The following is a 4886-nucleotide window of genomic DNA, read 5'->3' as shown; positions in this document are numbered from 1 at the left end:
AGGAGGAAGTAGAGGGAAGGGAAAATGGAGAGGAGGAAACTTTACTATAGCAAACAATGTAAATCCACTGACTCCTCCTGGTAAGCCACTGAATTCAGCTTCTACCTTGTATCCTGGGCAAACTTTCTTATGACGGACTTTCTGGGGGAATATTGTAAATTTTATGTTGGTCTGCTTATTTCCTAGGATTCACTCAGGATCACTTCATTAGATCTTGAGACAAAAAAGAGACCCTAAACATAAGCCTACTCTCTCTGGCATGACTCAAACATCAGCACAAACAAGGGCTTTCAGCCTTCCTGTTCCACCCAAGTCCAGGACAGTTGGTGTAGGAAATTGATCCCCATTATTTGAGAGCACATCTCACCAGCGACATCCATCATAGTCCAGAGGTTCGGATCTCATAAATGGAATCAGTGGTCTGGTGAGAGCTTTGCTCATTACATCATGGAGTAGTGATGGCTGCCTCAGCGCAGCAATCTAGAGGCTTCCCTGGAGAGCAGGCAGCAGCACTGCCTTGCATGTGGAGTCCATCATCCAGCCCATCCCTGGGCCTCATTACCGAACAAAATGTGGCATTTCGTCTGGCTTTGATCAGTGAGACAGCATTGTTATATGTCTCAGAAATCAAAGGGGACAAGCTTCCAAGAGAAATGTTGCTTATGACACACAGGCAAAAAAATCTACCCAAATGGATCCATAGGATTAAGGAAATGGCTAACACTGAAAGTCTGCAGAACATTTCAAAAGTCTCCACCCCAGCTCAGGCTGTGGAAGGTTATGCAAACTGCTCCTGGTAAGGGCTCCCAGGGAAATATGGAAGTGGCCCTGTGTTCATACTTGGTAATGTTTGTATTTTTTTTTCCCTCACAAATCCTTTGCAAAAAGCCTTATAATTAGATGAATCAATCTGTGCCCCAGAAATTAATATTCTTAGAAGGGGGCAATGACAGAGAGTTATTGATATTTTTCCAAAGGATTTTCTGGAGATCGGTACCCAGATATTGCATCCATTCACTTGACAGATGTATACCTTTTGCTCTAAGAACAGTGGGGAGTGGGGAACAAAAGCACATATTTCACTCCCCTCCCCAAAATCTAATTGCCTGAAATAGCCTAAAACCAAGCCTTCATAGTCAGGATGGAACACTCGTTCTGCCGGTAATAAAGCCTCAAGGTGAAGCAATGCTTCCGGAGCCCATAGATTTACTCAAGAGTAAGATGCTTAAGCAGCGCCATATCAACTCCCTGCAAAGAATTTATTTTGCCCCAAATTCTTCTGTTCTAAGAAAACCCTAATTCCTGGGATTTGGGGAACATACTATATTTCACTGCTGTCTGATCACTGGATCACTAGAGGGTATACTTGCCAAAGACTCCAAGAAGTTTTTTTTTTTTTTCATTTTAAAGGCATCTTTCTTTATTCCAAATATACTTTAAAATCTTTATTGGGCAGAGAAAGAGGAAGGGAGGTAAAAAGGTGAAATAAATGTTGTATTATCATTTTTCTTAAAAATATGGCACACTTCACGAAATTGCATGTCATCCTTGTGCAGGAGCCATGCTAATCTTCTCTGTATGTTCCAATTTTAGTATATGTGCTGCTGAAGCCAGCACTCCAAGAAGTTTTCATGGTCCAGGCAGCCAAGTGAAAAAAAGTGGAACTTCTGGGCCCCTATCTTTTTTTTTTTTTAGAGGTTTATTTATTTATTTATTTCTCTCCCTTTCCTCCCCCAACCCCCCACCCCAGTTGTCTATTCTCTGTGTCTATTTGCTGCGTCTTCTTTGTCCGCTTCTGTTGTTGTCAGCGGCATGGGAATCTGTATCTCTTTATTGAGTCATCTTGTTGTGTCAACTCTCCGTGTGTGCGGCACCATTCCTGGGCAGGCTGCACTTTCTTTCGCGCTGGGCGGCTCCCCCTTACGGGGCACACTCCTTGCGCCTGGGGCTCCCCTATGCAGGGGACACCCCTGCGTGGCAGGGCACTCCTTGCGCACATCAGCACGGCGCATGGGCCAGCTGCACACGGGTCAAGGAGGCCCGGGGTTTGAACCACGGACCTCCCATGTGGTAGACAGAAACCCTAACCACTGGGCCAAGTCCGCCGCCCCTATCTTTTTTTTTTTTAATGTAGTTAACACCACAAATGCCTCATCCAGAGTACCCCTGTCTCGGTAATAACAACTATTATCCCTGCTACTTCCCTGAACCACTCAACACTACCACATCAATGCTCTGAGGCTGCTGATGACACCCTGCAGGCGAGAGTTGCTACAGTCAAGCAACACTCATAAAAGAGATGTTGGGCTGTCCAGGGAGGCACATTGGGTGATTTTCTTCCTACTCCGCCTGCCCCAGCCAACTCTGCTGAAAATCAGGAGACTGATTCCCAGGTGCATTCAGATCTCTGAGTTCATGAACTCCAATGTGTTCTGCTCAAAGCATCCCACCTCCCTGTCTATACGCATCCGTCTATCCATCCATCCTATCAAAGATAGGGAGCCGAACTTCAGAGATTCCTGAACTCCAAGCTCCACCAAGCCTGATTCCAGCACCTGGTCCAGGGAGAGACTATGGGCACCTATAAGAGTTTGAGTCTAACCTTAACCCCCAACCATATTGCTTTGTGCTTTCCATAGGGCCAACCCAGCTCTAGTCACAGCCAATATAGTGGGAGTGGGGGTGAAAGGGGTGGGGAAACTCAAGAGGAAGATGGGATCCAGTCCTGTCTTTAAACTCCCCCCATCTTTCCCTGTAATTGGCTTTGATCACCACATAAAAGGGGAGCTCTAATACACCTTCACCCTTCACGGCTTTGTTATAACCTTGTCTCCCTTAATCTGTTCCTTGCACCTGAATAGGGCAACCTTCCTCCCAAGTCTCCCAGCCCAAGATTGGGTCTCCCTTCTATTTCCATTCTTGCCTTGACATTTGATTGAAGATTAAGGTTCTTCTCTAACGGCTTTGCTGTCCTGGGCCTCCTCAGGTTAAAACAAAATGAAACAAAACAAAAAACTCTTCTAGTCAGATGCCTCTCTGCTCATCCCAGAAGCAGACACATCCAGAGGATAAGGATTCCACAATCGATGGGGCCCCTGCTTTAGTCATGAAAGAGCTTCAGGCCCTCTGTGAAGGCCTCTGTTTTGGTTATGTTTTCCTCCTACAAAAGACAAGGATTATTGAGCTACTTTATTGTTTCCTAGGAAATGGGTGTTCAGTGGCACTGGACTTAGCAGCCTGAGGGTGCTTTCCAGAATATCAGGTAGTTATTGATTTCCAAGTCTGAGCTAGTGTTTTACGATTTAAACATAAACTTCCCTCACTGTTGACATTTCACCTCACAGGCTGAGCTACAGAATGCACAGAACTGAGCTACACACATTGACAAAGAAGCCCTCACTATTGTCACATGAGTCTCAAGAACTTCCACAACTTCTTCAAAATGCAGCCATGATTCATAGTCATCAGAAGTGCTTTTTTGCGGGGAGGGTGGGGGGTCTTTTCCAAAACTTAACCTACACTCAAAATTATGCACATTGAATTATGCACATGCAGCATTGGTGTATTTTGCTTAGTTTTGATGATGATAAGTTTGTGTCTAAGCCTGGTAGAGTAATTTATGATGTTAATGGCCTGAGTTGGCTGCCACTTCTAATTCAGGACCGTGTTGTTACACTGAAAGTCTGGATGTTAGAAGACCTTCAATGCCACCAAACATAGTGTGGGATTCCAAAACTGGATAGTATCTTAAACTGTGTTTCTGTCCTATCTCTTTCCTTTCCTAGCCAAGATTTTGGTCGAGTTTTGTGTAAGTTTTGTAGACTTGCTGTCGACTCTTCTTCATCTCTGATTCACTCTTCAATTCCTCTCCAATCTGGCTTCTGTCTACGCTCTCCACTCCATTGAAACAACTGTTACCAAGGTCACTTTTTTTGCTAAATCCAATAGACAACCCTCAGAACTACTTTTTAAAAACAGAGAGTCTACAGATGCAAGCAGGAAAATTCCATCGATCAGCCATGTAGGATCTAAGCCTCCTTTCGATTTAGAGGTGGAGTGGACATTGCCTTCCTAGGGTCCTCAGGATGGAGGAACAAAATATGGATTAGAGTGGACTTACTGGTATTCTACTATAGAATTATTGTGACTCTAGCAATGGAAGAAACTGTATTATTGATGTAGAGACCGTGGCCATGGGAGTTGCTGAGGGCAGGGAGAGGGAAGACGAGGTGTGATATGGGGGCATTTTCGTGACTTGGAGTTGTCCTCAATGATATTGCAGGGACTCATGCAGGACATTATATATCCTGCCATGACCCACTGAATGGACTAGGAGAAAGTGTGAAGTACAACCTAAACTATAATCCATGCTGTGCAGCAGTGCTGCAAAAGGTACTCATCAAATGCAATGAATGTACCACTCTAATGAAGGAAGTTGGTGATGTAGGAGGCGTGTGGGGGATGTGGGGAGTGGGTTATATGGGAATCTCTTATATTTTTTAATGTAACATTTTTTGTGATCTATGTATATTAAAAATAATAATAATAATAAAATAAAAAAATAATGATAGAGGGGATATTATAGAGTAAATCTTGTTTGCATAGTTTGCCCTGTAATACACCAATTTAATTTTTAAAAAACCTTATGGTGAGAGTAATTTTTAATTCAATTGCCAAATCTCAGTAAGTAAAGAAAAAGTTCTTGAAAGCCTTGAAAAGTTTTTCTAAATTATGACTGAAACAAATCAAACAATTATTTGAAAGCCTGATAGGATGTTTTAGGTTGTTCAAAATTTTAGAATAGTACGGAAAAGACATTTTAGCCTCCTTTGGAGGAAGGAAAAACAAATTCTTGCATAAACTATAATCGTTTCTATTTTATTCAA

General features: G+C 43.1%; 1 non-coding gene across 1 annotated transcript; it reads right to left on the bottom strand.

Moving 5' to 3' along the window:
* Window positions 1–1511: 1511 nt before the first annotated feature.
* Window positions 1512–1617, bottom strand: LOC111761048 (U6 spliceosomal RNA). Its single transcript, XR_009184511.1, has one exon. It is a non-coding gene; the product is annotated as a U6 spliceosomal RNA (small nuclear RNA).
* Window positions 1618–4886: the final 3269 nt, after the last annotated feature.

This window comes from Dasypus novemcinctus, chromosome X (assembly GCF_030445035.2).
Source record: "Dasypus novemcinctus isolate mDasNov1 chromosome X, mDasNov1.1.hap2, whole genome shotgun sequence".
Taxonomy (NCBI): Eukaryota; Metazoa; Chordata; class Mammalia; order Cingulata; family Dasypodidae; genus Dasypus; species Dasypus novemcinctus.
The sequence above is the reverse complement of the archived record's forward strand: the minus strand, read 5'-3'. Positions and strand labels throughout refer to the sequence as shown.